This window comes from Cervus elaphus, chromosome 16 (assembly GCF_910594005.1).
Source record: "Cervus elaphus chromosome 16, mCerEla1.1, whole genome shotgun sequence".
Taxonomy (NCBI): Eukaryota; Metazoa; Chordata; class Mammalia; order Artiodactyla; family Cervidae; genus Cervus; species Cervus elaphus.
The window spans coordinates 26,608,335-26,626,599 of record NC_057830.1 but is presented as its reverse complement, the minus strand read 5'-3'; the positions used below and the strand labels follow the sequence as shown (position 1 = coordinate 26,626,599).

Here is an 18,265-nt window from a genome sequence, read left to right as displayed (position 1 = left end):
CAACAGTTAGAACTATACAGGGAACAACTGACTGGTTCCAAATTGGGAAAGGAATACATCAAGGCTATATATTGTCACCCTGCTTATTTAACTTCTCATGCAAAATGCCTGGTGGATGAATCACAGGCTAGAATCAAGATTGTCAGGAGAAATATCAACAACCTCAGATATGAAGATGACACCACCCTTATGGCAGAAAGTGAAGAGGAACTAAAGAGCCTCTTGATGAAGGTGAAAGAGGAGAGTGGAAAAGCTGACTTAAAGCTCAGCATTCAAAAAACTAAGATCATGGCATCTAGTCCCATCACTTCAAGGCAAATAGATGGGGAAAAAATGGAAACAGTGATAAACTTTATTTTCTTGGGTGCCAAAATCATTGTGAACAGTGACTACAGCCATGAAATTAAAAGGTGTTTACTTCTTGGAAGAAAAGCTATGGCAAATCTAGACAGCATTAAAAAACAGACATCACTTTGCTGACAAAAGTTGGTATAGTCAAAGCTATGGTTTTTCCAGTAGTCATGTACAGAAATGAGAGTTGGACTATCAAGGCTGAGCACCAAAAGATTGATACTTTTGAACTGTGGTGCTGGAGAAGACTCTTGAGAGTCCCTTGGACAACAAGGAGATAAAACCAGTCAATCCTAAAGGAAATCAACCCTGAATATTCATTGGAAGAACTGTTGCTGGAGCTGAAGCTCCAATACTTTGGCCACCTGATGTGAAGAGCCAACTCATTAGAAAAGACCCTGATGCTGGAAAAGATTGAAGGCAGGAGGAGAACGGGACAACAGAGGATGAGATGGTTGGATGGCATCACTGACGCAATGGACATGAGTTTGAGCAGGCTCTGGGAGGTAGTGGAAGACAGGGAAGCCTGGCATGCTGCAGTCCGTAGGGTTGCAAAGAGTTGAACATGACTTAGTGACGGAACAACAACAATGAACTAGAACTTTGACCGCATCCTGGGCAAGGAAAGCAGGGGTCTTAGAGCATTGCACTGTACCCACCTCTGCCTGCCTTTGTGATATCGTGTCTAAAATTTTCCTGTGTGTTTGTTTTGTAGGAGTTTTAATTGGCCGCAGTGTGGCCTTGGGTGATTTTCCTTATATTTAACCTGATTAAGGTTTATAGTACTTATTGAATCTATGTTGGGATATCTTCTTTCAGTTTTAGAAAACTTTGGGCTGTTATTTTAGACACATTGCTTTTATTCCATTCTTTATGCCCTCTTGTTCCAGAACCCCTTTTATGAAAAAGTTGGGCCTTTTCACTGTGTTCTATGAGTTTTTAAAAATCCTCTTTCCTATATTGTCTATACATTTGTCTCCATGTTTTCAGTCTGTATATTTTGTACCCCCATCTTCTAGTTTTTCGATCCAGTCTTTAGCTGTGTCTAATCTGCTGTTAAACTTGTATATTGAGTTTCCATTTTCATTTCTTAGTTTTAGATTCCATCTGATTTCTATTCCATAGATTTTGGTTCCGATGAAATTATTGGTCTCTCTATCTATTTTCTTGACCATACTAGTCAGGATTTTAATGTCTGTGTCTAATAAGTAATATTTGAGTCCTCCTGGAGTTCATTGTCACTGTCTGGTTTCGGCTGTTGTCATTTTTCTTCCTCTCAATTTTCTATCATTTGGCCTTGTCTCCTAGTCTGTCTGGCCATTTCTGATGGCTGTGTTTAAAACTTATGGAGATATTTGAGGGAGGCTGTGGGTGATTTTGTCTTTCTGTAGAGAAGATTTGCTTTTGTTCCCAGAGGCAGTTAGAATAAGAGGAGATCGTATTAATCGAGTCTGGAATTAAGCTGATTCAAAGTTGAGCTTCAACCTTTGTGAGGGCTGCTCTGTTCCCTTTTATCCGTGTTCCTAGCACTTAGGCCTTCTGGGGACTAGACTGAAGCCTGGGTGTTCACTGAGGCCTCCCTCCCGCAGCAGACCCTTCATCCTGCTGACGCCCTGCCCAGCCCTTCAGTGTCTAGAGCATCAGTAGTAGTGCCGATGCTCCGAGGTAGAGCAGCACGGTCCTGGAGAAATTTATTGTGAACCATATATGTAATACATAGTTTAAAAGCCACTTTCAAAGTATAAAAAGAACAAGTAAAGTTAACATTAATAATACATTTTCCTTAACTTAATATATCAAAAATATCTCTTTTAACATGTATGGTTGACCTTTGAACAATGTGGGTTTGAACTGCATGGGCCCACTTACTATGTGGATCTTTTTTTTTTTCCCCAGTAAATACATGTGACAGTATTATATGATCCATGGTTGGTTCAATCTGTATATGCAGAACCTTGAATATGGAGGGCCAACTGTAAATTTGAATGTGGATTTTCAACTGTGTAGAGGGTCATTGACCATAACCCCCATATTGTTCAAGGATCAGCTTGTCATTAAAATAAGATGATTAACGAGACTTAAAAAATTACTTTAAAAAATGCTATGTCTTAGAAATCTAGCGTGTATCTTACATTTAGATTGCATCTCAGTTTGTACTAGCCGCATGTCAAGTATTCATAGCCACATGTGACTCATAGCTATAGTCTTAGGCCACACAACTCTAGAGGAGAATGTGGCTGAGTCTGAGGTTCCCTTCTCTTCAGAGGAGTCAGACCCAGAGCTTGTTGCCCATTTCACATATATTTGCCCCTTGCCTGCTATCTTGTTTTCACTGAGGCCCCAGGGCTCTTGCTAGCATCTCGAGGAGGAACCAAAGAGTTGGTTCACAGGACTGGGGCAGATGGGAGCCACTGGCCTTTCTTTCACCCCAGAGAGCCCTGAGCCTCTGTCTGTGGTCCTCTGTCTCCTTGATCTCATGCCTTGTCCATCTGTCAGTGCCTCCCTCCACCTTGCATTCTGGTGCATCACCTGACCCAGAGGGACATCCCCAGCTTCCTGATGTGCATCCTAGTATCTTGGTACAGAGGGGACACCACCTCTCCCCCGACCCCGCTTCCCCTCCACGCCCTGCACCCTGGTGCAGTGCCTGGCCCAGAGGGACGCCATGGATGTTCAGGCCTGGGAGCATGTCCACTCAGCAGACACTAACCTGAGGCCATCAATCTGCCACCAGGCCCGTGTGGTCATCTTAGCTCTGTTTGTTAGATTACTTGCACTGCCCAAGGCCTCTGGACAGCAGTGGAGTGAGTCTGGGCCACTTTTTTTGTGGGGTGGGGCTTAGAGGACTTGGCTGGATGGGACCTTCTGCAGTACGAAGCATTGGGCTTTCCTTCCTTTCTGCTTCTGTGAGCAGTCAAAGCTGCAGGTTTAGGTGTTCCTGGGCTTGGAGGTATGTGGGGGAGGGTCTGTTTTCTGGGGGAGTGTCCATAGCATTCAGCAGATTGATACAGAACCATGGACCCTACTGTTACAGTAGGGTGCCCTAGCCACAGGAAGATCCTTTATAGGACATGGGGCCAATGAGGAGGCCCCAAAGGAGTGACCTGTCAGCAGCGTGGCCCTGGCGTTGGGCAGCGTTTGCTGTCCTGTCCCACTTCTCACTCAGGCACTGTCCTTGGTGAGGTACTCACCTCGACTGACCTTTGTCCATGGTGCGTCCACATCTATCTTTAGGTGTCTCTGTGGGGACGTGGCCTGGGCTGGAGCCGGCCCTTCCTAGAAACCAGACACGTGGTGTGGTCAGGTACTGGGGGTGACTGCTCCCGAGCTTCTGCCTGCTGGGCCTTGGGGCCACCTCAGATGACTTCTCCTGCTTGAAGGGTAGAGGGGGAGCCAGGGCAGGAGCAGGGAGTGGCCAGTGGGATTGGCACGGGCCAGGAGCTAGCTCCCGTGCTCACTAACCTCCTATTTGCATTTCACACCACAATGGATGACCCATTGCTCTGGCCCAGCGTACCAGGGTTATTCCATTGCTCTGTTCTCTCTTGTTTGTCTGCTTCCAGGAGAGAACAGACCTGAGTTTGTGGCGCCACCTCCCTAAGACCTCCATCCTTTCCCTTTGTATGGAGAGGAATGAGGTGTGGTGAGACCACAACTGTATAGTTAAGACCCCATGGCTAGGCCAGGGGGGGCGAGCTAGGCCGTGGAGGGCTGACTCCCCACGACTTGCCAGGGAGACCTGCTCAAGGCCGCTGTGATAGGAGGAAGTGTGTCTTGGCTGTGACCATCTGTCATTATCTGGGACTGTCTGCAGGGCGGGTTCAGGTCTGTCTGTGGCCTGTGTGAGGCCTGAGGTCCCATGAAAGGTTTCACGGACTAGAGGGCTTGGGGTTGGATACTGCAAAGGGCCGGGTCCTGCTCAGCGAGCGCCTGCCCTTGAGGATGCCGGTGGGCTCTGTCTCTGATCAGGTGCTATCCGCAACCCCCTCCCTCCTCCCCGCAGCTTCTCTGCTCCCTGAGATGTTCCCCAGCCCCGGTCTGGTCCTCTTCCCCTGTTTGGCTCCTTCTCTCCACCTGTCCTTACCAAATAGTGACAGCTCCTGCCAGTTTCACTGTGGCCCTGTCTGTCCTGTGATGAGGAGGATGGGCCGGCCTGGGGTGGGGTGTAGCCTGCCCATGACCCAGAGCCTCGGGTGGGGCATGGTGCAGAGGCCTCCACCCCAGGAATGCCCAATATAAAGGGCCATCTCAAAACTGACCCACTGTGTTCATGCCCGGAATAAGGGCTTCCTAAAGGGTAGGAAGGGGCCATCTCCTGTACCCACCCCCACAACTGCCAGACCTCACCTCTAGCCCTGCCCAGAGTAAAAAGTGACAGTAGACCCCAGTGAGGGTCTGGGGATGGGCTTGGCACACTTTGCTATGTTTACAGAAATGGAGGCGGGCCTGGTGGGGCTACCAGCTGGTCCTGAAGAACTGGTCTGTGCTGGGCCTGTAACTGCTCCCTCACCCCATCTGCTGGCTGATTAGAACCAGAGGTGAAAGAACTGATGCTGGCTCGGCCTCAGTCGAGTGATAATTAAGATTCACCCATGGAGAATAGGGAGAAGGCAATAACAACCCACTCCAGTACTCTTGCCTGGAGAATCCCATGGACCGAGGAGCCTGGTAGGCTGCAGTCCATGGGGTCGCTAAGAGTCGGACACGACTGAGCGGCTTCACTTTCACTTTTCACTTTCATGCATTGGAGAAGGAAATGGCAGCCCACTCCAGTGCTCTTGCCTGGAGAATCCCAGAGATGGGGGAGCCTGGTGGGCTACCATCTATGGAGTCGCACAGAGTCGGACACGACTGAAGTGAGTTAGCAGCAGCAGCAGCATGGAGAATATGTGAAATGATAGGGAAAAGGCTCCACCCAGCTCAGTAAAAAATGCATGTTCAGTCACATTTGTTATTTGTTTGATCAACTATGCACTGCTGTTTCATAATAATAACTCAGTGCATAAGAAAAGTGTTTGGACCTGAAAGTTATATGACCATAGGAAATAAAAACCCTAAATTCCAATATGCATCATTTTGTGACAGAGAAGTGTGGTCAGGTGATCAATAAAGGCTTTTAGGAAAAACCTGTATTATATTAGGTCTGTGGAGTGAAAGTAAGAATCTGGACTATATTAGAGATGCTTTTACTTGTGTATTTTTATAATACAGCTAGGAGACTATGAAGTTCCATGGGAACCATTTCATAGAGCATTAAAATAATGACACTATTTCCAGTATGCTGCAGATGACGTCCTTTACAGCTCGTTAAACTTGGGACATAGTTGTATCCCAACTCGCATGTGGTGAGGACACCTAGTTTTACACAGTCCTCTGTAGGTGGCAGAAGGAGTGGGGTCTGGTGGGGCTGGCCACTGGTGGCTCTGCCTTTCGTGGGAAGGGCAGTGGCCTGGGTGGCCTTAAAAGAGCAAAGGCCCTTACAGACTCTAATTTTGAGTCATTTGTGTACCTAAACCTCCCTCCACCCTAAAGGAGATAGTATTGTTTATAAAAGCAATGAGAGGCTGGATGGTGATGTTCACATTTCCTTCTCAGCAATTATAAGCTTGTTGGCACCCATGACAGAGAAAGTGTGAGTGTTGGAGTGTCCAGCCCTCCCTGACCTGTCTGTCCACTGAGATTTTACTCTCAGCCTCAGTGCCCAGCGGGATCTTCCTTTTTCTGAGACTCCATGGACCCTTTACGTTGGGTCTGTACTTCCTGAGAAGCGGGGTTTCATCTTATGGTAGCAGTGGGAGGACTTTTCACTTCAGTAATGGTGTCTTTATTTTAGTTCAGTTTAGTTTATCTTGCATTTTTTCAGAAGCAAAGGAAAACTGTATTCTTTGATCAAAGAGTGGAAAGGTGCAAGCTCATGCCCTGGACTACACACTCTTTGATGCCTTTGTTTGGAAATGATTTAGAAAAAAAAGATACCTCCCTTTTTGTGAGTTCGTGTATTTTATTGCTTAGATGCAGCTGAAGAGAGCACTCGAGTTTAAAAGAAGTGAATACAGTAAGTATTAGAGGCAACAGGTCACAGCCCAATGTGTAACAGGTCACAGCCCAATGTGTGTGATGTTACTGTCTGTCCAGGCCTCTCCTTTGCTGCCCAGGTGGAGCGTAGCTCTTGAGAGAGGTCAGGACAGCCCCACCGAGCCACCTGCCTTGGGGCAGAGCCAGCACCTGGATGCTGTCCCTGCAGCCACCAGCCCCTGCGCTGGGTTGTGGACCGCAATCAGCCCACTCCTCTGAGACCTCACACCCTCATATAGGATGCTTCCTCCCGGAATCCCTGCCCTGCCAGTGCCCTGGGTAGGTGGGGGCGGCCTTCTCCCCAGGCCATTGGGGGTGACCTCTGGCTCACAGTGCCTCCAGCTGGCACACCCACATATCCCTTTGCTCTGGTCTTTGGGGCAGTGTAATTGCGTGTTTTTCTGTTGCCTGCCATCCCTGCCGTACCTGAGGTTGTCCACGGCTTTTCCTGCATGCCCAGAGCCTCAGTGACCATCGGTTAACTGAGCGAGGTGCAGGGATCCTCGCCTGAAGTAGGAGTCAGGGACAGAGCAGTGTCCTCTTCTCCACTGACGTCTCCATTCCCTGTGTACCCACTCCTCCCTGGACCCGAGGCCCTATGCCTTCTCTCTGTTTTATGGTGAGAGAGTGGCGAGGAATGGGCAGGCTCTGCAGCAGGTTGAGCCTGGGTCAGATCCTCTAGATGTGGGAAGGCTCTGCCCACCAGTGGTATCTAGGGCCTAGCATGTGCAGAGACTGCAGGGCCAGTGACCCCCACCCTTGGGCCCACTCTGTTCCTGGAGCCCCTGTCCTCAGGTGACTCCTTGTACATGGGACTGTTCTCAACAAAGACCCTCGAGACTTTGTTTTATGACCAGATGGGGTTGAAGAGAGGTCCAGATTGTCAGCCCTAGGACTCTGGCCGTTCTTGACACTCTCCCAGCTGCTCATGTCCCCTCTCTGTATTGTATGTGTGGATCCTGCCTTTCCCCTGGCTGGACTTAATGTGGCCAGGCAGCTCTGCTCCTCATGGGGTTGGTTGGCTTTGCATGGAGAAAGGAGATGGTAGCAGAATCCCCTGAGAACAGCCAGGGTGGCCCTGTGGGTCTGATGATTTCAGCCCTCACTCGTGTGATGCTGGGGGCGGGGGAGCTGGTGACCCCTCGGTGGCTGGGAGGGCCTATTAGATCCAGGGATTTCTTCCTCTGACCACCTTGGCCATCTCTTCTCCCTGCCCCTACTCAGAGGGTGCCATCTGTGACTGGCTGGACCTTTTTCCTATAGGAGAAAAGGGCCGGCATTGTCCCAGAATACATTTATCCTTTATCATCTGGTTGACTTTCACCATCCTTACCCAATAAATTATTTACCAATAATTTACCCACCACCAGGGATCTGGTGGGAGAGAGGCTGGTCTAAGAGACCTCACCTTCTTGATTGGTGGGGGTGAACTGTCCCGTAGCGATACTATGTGACCAGCCAGAGCTCACCTCCTCCTCAGACCTCCAGAACAACCTGACTCTGGCAGGATTTGGGGGCCTCAAAGGGATTATGTGCTTTCTTCCTACCCCGATTTATGACTTGAGCCCCCAGCACATCAGTGAATGAAATCACTCCACAAACAGTGATAATGCATCAGTCGCTGTGGTGGTCCTGCCTCCATGGAGTCACTGAGCTGATGGGGCCAGCCAGCAATGAACAAACTGAAAAAGGACCCCAGCCAGCTCTGAGAGAAGGGACGCTGGGCAGCATACTGCAGGCAGCTCTGGACAGTGCTCTGAGGACATGCCAGCTGACCTTTTAAATTATCGAGCACTGTGTCACCTAGTTAAAAATAGCCTAGTGGCTTAGAACAGAAAATAAGGTCGGCTCCCTCCCACTTCCACACCCAGTCCAGCTCCAAGAGGCGCTGTTGTTAAAGATCTGACTTTTGTGTTACACTTGAGTCTTGAATTTACCATGTTTAGCTGGCATCTGAAAATGAAAACTGTAGCATATGCCGGGCCCTTTCCTCTCCCTCTCAGTGTTGCTAGTTATTTATAACATGAACCTTTTGCTCTGCACTCAAATGAAATCTTTTGCTTTACTGTTGGTTGATGCTGAAATACTGGCAAAAACAATTTTTATTATAAGTAATAATATTATAAGTAATCCTGTGAGTTTGCTTTAGAATAAATGACTAGACCATTAGAAAGTCTGGTAACTGAAATGTAACTGAAATGTCATTGCCCAGATGGCTGCTGGGTCTGGGAGCGGCACAGTGGTGCACGCCGTGTCCTTTCTGGCTTCTGGGCATCGTGCAGCCAAGTAGGCACCCACTGTGGGCCAGTGGGGCTTCGCCAAGTTCCCTTTTGTGTTCTGTGTTTTGCAGAAACACTTCCAGTAGCTGTTTCACCTGGGGTGCTGTGAAGTAACCTTTGGGTTCTCAAATGTCTGAGAATAAGTCTTTGGGCCTCATGGTTTGATGTCCCTTTGGCGGGTGATAGAACTCCAGGTGTGAGTCGGCATTTTGAGGATGCTGCCAGTATTACCAGTGAGACTGGGTGCCTGTCTGGGTGTTCCTTGGGAGGTAGGACTTACTCTCAGTCCTTGGGAATCTGATTTCTTTCTGGAATGAGACTGGAGGTGGGTCGTTTTTCATTGATTCGGTGGCAGCGTTTGCTTTTATTCTAAATAGTTCTCCTTTTAGCTCAGGGAAATGCTATTCTGCTATCGTCCTCTTTCCTGATACCTGTTCTCTCCTCCTAGAACTCCTGTCCTGTGTTGTTAGGACTTCCAGCTGGTTCTTTTGTGTCTCTCGATGTTTTTCTTCTCTTTATCTATTTGGCTTTCTAATGCTTTCATTTTACTTTTTACATTTGAAAAATTGCAGTATAACTTACATATAATGAAACACAGATCTCAAGTGTATACATGATGAGCTTTGACATATGCGTGGGAAGGTGTAACCTTTGTCTTCAGTTACAGTGTAGAATGTTTCTGTCACGCCCTCATCCCCCCGCCCCACTACCCCCCATCCTTCTCTCCCCACCCCCCACCCCCGCCAGGTTCTCAGCTCCTGCATTTCCCCTCACCCAAGAGACAAGCCCTTTTTCTGGTTTCAACCCCGTGTGTGAGTTTTGCCTTCTTTAGAGTTCAGGGGGATAATAGGGGTAGAGCTGGGCTTCCCTGGGGGCTCAGTGGTAAAGAATCTACTTGCCAAAGCAGGAGACGCAGGTTCGATCCCTGGTCCGGGAAGATCCCTGGAAGAAGGAAATGGCAACCCATTCCAGTATTCTTGTGGGGGAAATCTCATGGACAGAGGAGCCTGATGGGCTATAGTTCGTAGGGTTGCAGAGTCGGACATGACTTAGCAACTGAACAGCAACAAAGTTGAAGGGGAGTGGCTGGATCTAGAGCAGGGGTGACCCTGCCAAGGGCTCTCTATCTGAGGCTTGTACCAGCTTGTATTTCCAGCAGCTGTGTGCCCAGAGAGCTCAGCTGCTCTCGGATGCCCAGTGGTTGGAATGATCCATCTTTTTATTTTAGCCCTTCTGGTGGGTGTGAAGTGGTATCTTGTGCTTTTAATTGACATTTTTCTGGTGACTCATGGTGCTTTACACATTTCCAAGTACTTATTGGCCTTTTCTGCATCTTTTGTGACTTTTCTGTTCATGTCTCTATTGTTGAGGTATGGGAGTTTTATCTATATTCTGGATGTAACTCCATGTCAAATGCACCTATTGAGAATATGTTGGTGACTTTCTAAAAGTATCGCTTTTGATGAGCAGAACATGTTTCCATGTTATTGTCTTGGTGAAATGATAACTTTTTTGTATTTACTGTTTCTTTGGGTTACCGAATATCTTATTCTTAAAATACAGAGCTTTAATTTGCAAAAGCTCTTCCTTGATTGTTCCTATTTAAATAAAAGCTGCTCTTATTTATTTGTGTCAGGCTCTTGGATTTTTATGAGGACATGAGCTAGATTTTGGGGGAAGTTGCTTTTGTGCCTGAATGGCTTGTTTTTCTAGACTCAGTCTTGGTGTGTCTCTGCTTTGTTGGTGATTATTCTGTCCAGTCCCACTTGTACCTGGACTGTCTGATGACGGTTTGTTGAGGTGGGCTTGGTGGGCAGGAGAATGCCTAGTGGGTACAGTGCCACTTGGGATAGAATTCCTTAACCAGCTAATCTCATCATGGGGTCTTTCAAAGGACCTGAGAGGTCTTGGGCTGTGTTTTTTTTTCAGCTCTGATTTCTTCATTGAAATGCATCCATTTCTGTCTTCCTAGATCGCCTCAAAAACTTGATGGTTTGTGTTCATTTGTATTTATGTTTCCTTCTGAGAGTTCTCCTGGTGGGAGGGTGAAGGGTGGGCTTTGTAGGCTGATTGGGCTGTGATGGAGGCGACATTGGGGCATATATTCAGGCTTGGGGAGAAGGCTGTCCTGGGGCCTCTAGGGGTAAGATTCACCCATAAGGTGAAGTCGAAAGCGGCAGAACTCTCGGGGTGTTCTGAGTGCTCTCTGGTGGGAATCCATTGGAGGGATTTAAGAAGGGAAGGGCCAGGATCTAGGCTGCAGAGAAGGGGTGAGACAGGTGGACGGGTTGGTGGTGGATTGGGATTGGGGTAATGCTAGAGCAGACGGATCAACGGCAAGGAAGGTGCTTGGTGTGTGGGGATGTGCTGAGGGAGTCCCTGTCTTCCTCCCAAGATGTGACTGGGCATACTTATGGGTGACACCCCAGAGGTGCCTCCCCGTACTGTGATGGTGGGGTTGTAGTTCCCTGTTTAACCTTAAGGTCCCAGCTCAGTGCTCAAGGTGTTCCCAGGCCCCAGGGGGTGTGTCTTCTCTGTCCTCTAGCATTGACGCAGATGTGGCTGGGACTCTGCTATTCTTCTCTGCCTCTCATGTCATTGTTTCCTTGTTTTCTGGTTGTCATCTGTTGTGGTTGTGGACATGTCCTCAAAGTTATGTGTAAATTAGAAGTAAACAGATGCTTCTTTCTTTTAATAATACTCAGTAAGTGGGTGTGGAGGGAGCAAGGTTTCAGAGGGGTTTTTTTTTTCTTTTTTTAATTTCGATATAGTTGCTTTAAAATGTTGTATTAGTTTCTACTGTACGATGAGGTGAACTGACTATATGAATGCATATATTCCCTCCGCCTTGGCCCCCCCGCCCCATCCCACCCATCTAGGTCACCCCCAAACCCCGAACTGAGCTCCCTGCACTATACAGTAGCTTCCCACTAGCAATATACATATCCATCTCAACCTCCCAATTCAACCCACTCCCACTTCCCCTCCACCCCCCAAGTCCACAAAGATTCTCTATTCCTGGCCTGCAGATAGGTTTGTCTGTCCTGTTTTGCTAGATTTCACATATATGTGTTAATATACAGTATTTGTTTTTCTCTTTCCAACATATATCACTCTGTATGGCAGATTCTAGGTCCATCCACATCTCTACAAATGACCCAGTTTTGTTCCTTTTTATGGCTGAGTAGTTTTCCATTGTATATATGTACCACATCGTCTTCTCTTTTTTCCTTGGCCACACCACGGGGAGTGTGGGATTTTAGTTCCCCAAGCAGGGATCGAACCCATGCCCCCTACACTGGAAGCATGGAATCCTAACCACTGGACTACCAGGGAATTCCCCTGGACCACATGTTCTATATCCATTGGTCTGTGATGGATGCTTAAGTTGCTTCCATGTCCTGGCTATTATAAATAGTGCTGCAGTGAACATTGGGGTGCCATGTGCCTTTTTAAATTATGGTTTTCTCAGGGTATATGCCCAGTAGTGGGGTTGCTGAATCATCTGGTAGTTCTATTTTCAGTTTTTTTAAGGAACCTCCATACTGCTCTCCATAGTGGTTGTATCAGTTTACATTTCCACTGCAAGAGGTTTCCCTTTTCTCCATACCCTTTCAAGCATTTATTGTTTGTAGATTTTCGATGAAGGCCATTCTGACAAGTGTGAGGGGACACTGCATTGTGATTTTGACCTGCACGTCTCTAAAAATTAGTGATGCTGACCATCTTTTCATATGCCTCTTGGCCATCTGTATGTTTTCTTTGGAGGAATGTCTGTTTAGGTCTTCCACCAGTTTTTTGATTGGGCTGTTTCTTTATGTCGAGCTGTGTGAGCTATTGGTATATTTTAGAAATTAGTCGCTTGTCAGTTGCTTCATTTACAAAATATTTTCTCCCATTCTGGGGATTGTCTTTTTGTCTTGTTTATGGTTTCCTTTGCTTTGCAAAAGCTTTTAAGTTTAATTAGGTCCTATTCGTCTATTTTTGTTTTTATTTTCATTAGTAAAGGAAGTGAGTCAAAAAGGGTGCTGCTGTGATTTACGTCAAAGAGTGTTCTTCCTGTGTTTTCCTCTAAGAGTTTTATAGTATCTGGGCTTAAGTTTAGGTCTTTTATCTATGTTGAGTTTATTTCTGTGTATGGTGTTAGGGAGTGTTCTAATTTCATCCATTTACATGTAGCTGTCCAGTTTTCCTAGCACCAGTTATTGAAGAGACTGTCTTTTCTTCATTGTGTATTCTTGCCTCTTTTGTCATAGATTAGGTGACCACAGGTGTGTGGGTTTTTCTCTGGGTTTTCTGTCCTGTTTCATTGATCTACATATCTGTTTTTGTGTCAGTATCATACTGTCTTGATGACTGGAGCTGTGTCGTATAGTTTGCAGTCAGGGAGCCTGATTTCTTCAGCTCTGTTTCTCTTAAGATTGCTTTGGCTCTTTGGGGTCTTTTGTATTTCCATATAAATTGTAAATTTTTTTGTTCTAATTCTGTGAAAAATACCATTGGTGATTTGATAGAGATTGCATTGAATCTAATGATTGCTTTGGGTAGTATAGTCATTTTCACAATATTGATTCTTCTAATCCAAGAGCATGGTATATCTCTCCATTTGTTTGTGTCATCTTTGATTTCTTTCATCAGTGTCATATCGATTTCTGAGTACAGGTTTTTACCTCCCTAGGTAGATTTATTCTTAGATATTTTATTCTTTTTGTTGCAGTGGTAAATGGGACTTTCTTTGATATTTCTTTCTCAACTTTTGTCATCAGAGTATAGTAATGCAAGAGGTTTCTGTACATTAATTTTGTATCCTGCAACTTTATCAAATGCATTGATTAGCTAAAGTAGTTTTCTACTGACTTCTTGAGGATTTTCTCTGTATAGTATCATGTCATTTACTTACAGTGTCAGTTTTACGTCTTCTCTTCCAATTTGAATTCCTTTTATTTCTTTTTCTTCATAGCTAGGACTTCCAAAACTATGTTGAATAATAGTGGTGAGAGTGGACATTCTTATTCAGTCTTATTTCTGATGTTAAGAGAAAATGCTTTTAGTTTTTCACCACTGAGAATATTTGCTGTTGGTTTGTGATATATGGCCTTTATTATGTTGAGGTAGGTTCCTGCTCTGTCCATTTTCTGGAGAGATTTTATCATGGATGGATATTGAATTTTGTTACAAGCTTTTTCTGTCTCTATTGAAATGATCATTTGGTTTTTATTCTTTAATTTGTTGATACGGGTTATTGCACTAATTGGTTTATGTGTATTGAAGAACCCTGGGATAAATCCCACTTGATCATAGTGTATGATCCTTTTTTGTGTGTTCTTGGATGCTGTTTTCTAGTATTTTGTTGAAAAGTTTTGCCTCTATGTTCATCAGTGATATTTGTCTGTAATTTTCTTATTTTGTGCTTTTTTTGTATGGTTTTGGTATCAGGGTGATGGTGGCCTTGTAGAATGAGCTTGGGAGTGTTCCTTCCTGTGCAGTTTTTTGAAAGAGTTTGAGAAGGGTGGCTGTTAGATCTTCTCTACATGTTTGATAGAATTTGCTTGTGAATCCATCTGGTCCTGGATTTTGTTTGTCAGAAGATTTTTAATTGGAGTTTCAATTTCATTACTTGTGATTGATCTGTTTAAAACTATCTTCTATTTCTTCTTGATTCAGTCTTGGGAGATCGTACCTTTCTAAGAATTTGCCCATTTATTCCAGGTTGTCTGTTTCATTGGCCTATAGTTGCTTGTATAGTCTCTTATAGAGAAGGAAATGGCAACCCACTCCAGTATTCTTGCCTGCAGAATCCCATGGACAGAGGAGCCTGGCAGGCTACAGTCCATGGAGTCACAAGAGTTGGATACGACTTAGCAACTAAACCACCACCATAATCTCTTATGATCCTTTTGTATTTCTGTGGTATTAGTTGTAATTTCTTCTTTTTCTTTTCTAGTTTTATTGACTTGAATCCTCTCCCTTTTTTTTTCTTGATGAATCTGGCTAACAATTTATCAGTTTTGTTTCTTTTCAAAGAACCAACTTTTAGTGTCATTGATTTTTGCTATTATTTCATTCCTTTCTATTTCATTTATTTCTCTTTGATTTTTATGATTTCTTTCCTTCTACTAACTTTGGGTTTTGTTTGTTCTTTTTTCTCTAGTTGCTTTAGGTATAAGGTTGTTTATTTGTTATTTTTCTTGTTTCTTGAGATAGGATTGAATTACTCTAAACTTTCCTCTTAAAACTCCTTTTGCTGCATCCCGTAGATTTTGGGTTGTTATGTTTTTGTTGTCATTTATTTCTAGGTATTTTTACAATTTTCTCTTTGATTTCTTCAGTGATGTCTTAGTTACTTAGTAGCATATTATTTAGCCTCCATGTGTTTGTGCTTTTTACAGGTTTTTTCCTATAATTGATTTCTAATCTCATAGCATTGTGGTTGGAAAAGGTGCTTAATATGATTTTAACTTTCTTAAATTTACTGAGAGTTGATTTATGACCTAAGATGTGATCTATCCTGAAGAATTTTCTGTGTGCGTTTGAGAAGAATGTGTATTCTGTTTTTTTTGGATGGAATATCCTCTAAGTATCAATTAAGTCTGTCTGGCCTGTTGTATCATTTAAAGTTTGTGTTTCCTAATTTATTTTCTGTCTAGATGATCTGTCCATTAGTATAAGTGGGGTGTTAAATCCCCCCACTATAATTGTATGACTGTTGATTTCTCCTTTTATTGCTGTTAACATTTGCCATATGTTTTGAGGTGCACCTATTTTGGGTGCATAAGTATTTACAGTTGTTATATCTTCTTCTTGGATTGATCCCTTGATCATTGTGAAGTGTTCTGCCTTGTCTCTTGTAATAGTCTTTATTTTATTTTAAAGTCTAGTTTATCTGATTGCTACTCCAGCTTTCTTTTGATACCCATTTGCATAGAATACCTTCTTCCATCCCCTCACTTTCAGTCTGTACGTGTCTCTAGGTCTGAAGTGGGTCACTTGTAGACAGCATGTATACAGGTCTTGTTTTTTTATTCATTTAGCCAGACTTTTGGTTGGAACATTTAATCCATTTACATTTAAGACAATTATTGATATGTATATTCCTATTGCCATTTTCTAATTGTTTTGGGTTTGTTTTTATAGGTCTTTTTCTTCCCTTGTGTTTCCTAGAGAAATTCCTTTAGCATTTGTTGTAAAGCTGGTTTGGAAGTGCTGAATTCTCTTAGCTTTTGCTTGTCTGTAATGCTTTTGATTTTTCCATCAAATCTGAACCAGATCCTTGCTGGCTAGTATAATCTTATTTGTAGGTTTTCCCCTTTCATCAGCCACATATCTTGCCATTCCCTTCTGGCCTACAGAGTTTCTGCTGCCAGATCAGCTGATAACCTTTTGGGGATTCCCTTGTGTGTTATTTTTTGCTGTTCCCTTGCTGCTTTTAATATTTTCTTTGAATTCAATTTTTGTTAGTTTGATTAATATGTGTCTCAGTGTCTTTCTCATTGGGTTTATCTCCTTGAGTAGGGAAGTCTCTGCTTCCTGGACTTGGGTGGCTGTTTCCTTCCTCATGTTAAGGAAGTTTTCGACCAATCTTGTCAAATATTTTCTCAGACCCTTTCTCTTTTCTTCTTCTGAGACCTCTATAATTCAGTGTTGTGTTCAGTGATGTCCCAGAGGTCTATGAGACTGTCCTCATTTCTTCTCATTCCTTTTTCTTTATTCTGCTTCTCAGTAGTTATTTCCAGCATTTGATCTTCCAGCTTACCTATTCATTCTTCTGTCTCAGTTATTTTGCATTGATTCCTTCCAGTGTATTTTTCATTTCAGTTGTTGTGTTGCTCATCACTCTGTATTCTTTAGTTCTCTGGGTCCTTGTTAAACATTTCTTGTATTTTCTTGATCCACGCCTCCATTCTATTTCTGAGATTTTGAATCATCTTTACTATCATTCCTCTGAATTCTTTTTCAGATTGGTTGCCTGTTTCCTCTTCATTTATTTGGTAAGGTTTTTACCTTGCTCCTTCATCTGTAACATATATTTTTTTGTCATCCCATTGTTTTTGGTGGGCAGGGCTGTGTTCCTGTCTTGCTGGTTGTTTGACCTGATTAGTTCAACACTGGAATTTGCCGACAGTTGAGTGGAGCTGTGTGTTGGTGCTGAGATGAGGACCTCTGGGAGACCTCACACTGACGAATTTCCCTGTGACCTGAAGTTCTCTGTTAATTCAGCAGTTTGGACTTGGCACTGCCACCACAGAGAGCTCAGGCCCAACCCCTGGCCTGGGAACTAAGGCCCAATAAGCCTTAAAGTGCAGCAAAAAGGAAAGAAAAGCAAGCAACAAGCAGAAAAGAACAGAACAATACCAAACAATAAAGTAAGATAAAATTAGGAAAGTAAAAATTATAAATTAGAGAAATAACTCTAAAAATTAAACAAGAAGACAAAATAAAATGATAACAGCAAAAAAAAAAAAAAGTAAAAGAAAGAAAATAAAGCAATTTAAAAATTAATTAGAAAAAGAATAAAAATAAAAGATAAAGACATAAAATTAGGACTTCCCTGGTGGTCCAGTGACTAAGACTCTATGCTCCCGTTACAGGGAGCCTGAGTTCAATCCTTGTTTGGGGAACTAGATCCCACATGCCACAACTAAAAATTCCACTTGCAGCAAGGAAAGTCAAAGATCTCGCTCTCATGTGACATAGCTAAGACCCAGCACAGCCAAATAAATAAATAAAAATGAATAGTTATTGAGAAAAAAGATAAAAAATAAACTATTCTCCATGCCTCCTCTTCCAGTGTTCTTCCTTCTACTGTAAGCTACAGCCTACCCCTGCCTCCCCAGTAGACCCTCCAAGACCTCCAGAGAGGTCTCTGGACCTGCTTTGTCAGCCTCATGTGTTCCCCTCACTAGCATCTGTTCCTGAGGCTGGCCCGGAGCACACATGCCATGTAGGCCAGCTGGGGCGTAGGCCTCCACTGGTGTGCCCACAGGGGCTGGCGCAGCCGGGGGAGAGGCCTTGGAGGCGGGTGGCGTCTGGCTTGCCTGCACCTGCATGGCCGGAGGAAGCCCTGTCAGGGGCGGGACTTGGGCTGCCAGTTCTGTGTGGCTGGAAGAGGCCTTCGTGGGTGTGAGGGCTCAGGATTGGGGTCCACACAGCTGGGAGAGGCGCAGGGGCTGGACTCAGGCCCAAGATGCAGGCGTCTGGAAGGGGCCTGGGGTGGTGGGGGGGACTGGGTGGTCTTAGGCCCGAGATCTGTGCAGCTGGAGGGGGCCCCAGTGGGTGGTGGGGCTTTCAGGCCCAGGACCCCCATGGACTCCCCGGGGCTGAGCGGGTGGAGGGGCTGTGTTCCCTTCCGATCCCCAGCCTCCCAAAGGTCCCCCCAGTCCTCGCTGATCCCTTGGTGGTGAGTGGGCTCCTCTGAGTGTGGAAACCTTCCCTCTCCTCCAGACACCCTCAGTGGTGCCAGTCTGGTCCCACCGCCACTCTTCTTCTCTCCCTCCCTCCCACGTCCTACCTGGTTGCTCAGGGGTTCCCCCCGCCCCTTAGGTGTCCAGGGTCCCGCACCA

General features: G+C 45.0%; 1 protein-coding gene across 6 annotated transcripts in view; it reads left to right on the top strand.

Moving 5' to 3' along the window:
• The window catches only part of WNK2 (WNK lysine deficient protein kinase 2), a 144,322-nt gene that overhangs the window by 24,319 nt on the left and 101,738 nt on the right, over positions 1–18,265 (top strand). The window lies entirely within an intron of this gene.